This window comes from Corvus cornix, chromosome 3, assembly GCF_000738735.6.
Source record: "Corvus cornix cornix isolate S_Up_H32 chromosome 3, ASM73873v5, whole genome shotgun sequence".
NCBI classification, from domain to species: domain Eukaryota; kingdom Metazoa; phylum Chordata; class Aves; order Passeriformes; family Corvidae; genus Corvus; species Corvus cornix.
In genome coordinates this window covers 79,891,347-79,892,642 of record NC_047056.1, presented here as the reverse complement: position 1 = coordinate 79,892,642, position 1,296 = coordinate 79,891,347, and positions in this window count along the sequence as shown.

Sequence of the window (1,296 nt, the reverse complement as noted above, 5' to 3'; positions counted from 1 at the left end):
TTCGAATCAACCACGTAACTGAGGAATATGGTGGAACATAGGGCAGAACATGAATTTTCCTGCAGTTTTACATATTTCAAATTGACCTATCTACAACTTCATGTTGTTCAAGGCAAAATACTGAATCTTGAGGATCATGTTAATGAAGAGCTCAACTGACAAATTAATAGTTTTGTCATCTGAAGTGCAGAGTCAGCCCCAAAAAAGCACTAATTTATTATGATAAATTGAAACACACTTCTACACAGATTAATTAGATATTTTATCTTTACAAGACAAATATACCCATAGAACTTGTGAGCTACTTCTGATGATGATTTATATTTATTTTTCTTGAACTGCTTAAGGTACAGGCATACTAGTATTAATGACAACAATGTCCATGACTTTCAAGTTGCTCCAGTTGTCTCTTCACCAAAGCAGAAGTAAGCCCTCTTAAGAGTCTGATTGTGATATTCAAAAAAAAAAAAAAGAAAAGAAAAAAAAAAAGAAGACTGTTCTCTTATTAAAAACAGAAGCTTTCATTCTCTCTGGAGGCCTGATATTTATGATCAAGCATTTCATGCCTACTTCTCTTGCCCTAATTCTGGTCATTTGCAACAATGCTGGTGTTAAGTGACTATGAAACCCCAGTCTCTGAAGTAATCAGATTTTCAGGCCCTGTGCCCTATGTCACATGGAATCATTTATTGCAGTACAATAGGAAATAAGGCCACTATGCATAATAGTATTTCTGGGGGGAGAAATGGTGCTCATTGCTGAGTAACAGTAGGCCAAGATGATTATAGGTTGTAAATTCTGCCTTCAAAATCAATGGCTCTTTGCATTTAGAACTAGCAGAACTAAAGGGCAAATTACCAAAGAAATACAGAGAGAGAAAACATGAATAGTTTGGCCCAAGAAACTGCCCACATGGAGTGCTAAGTTCTCAAATCCAGTTGATACAGGGCAGCTGAACTGGTCCTGGGAGCTGGGATGACATGGGCTATGAGGAAGTACCAAAGTTCCATTACCGGCTAAAGACCCTGGCAAGCAGCTCAGTCCCTTTTCCCCACATAAAAACCTCACAGCTCTGCTTTCAGCCTGAGTATCTCCTGGTACACAGCGTCTGTTGGGACGATTGTTTTGCATAGAAATAATAAGAGAGGTTCAACTGCAGATGGTTAAAGAATTGCGTACTTGTTGGAGCTTGTTGTATTAAATCTCTGAAATTCAGAGCTTACCTTAGAGACACTGTCTTTGGTCTTGCTGAAGTTGTAGCGAAAAAAATAGGCCCAAGCCTCTCAGCTTTCCAAA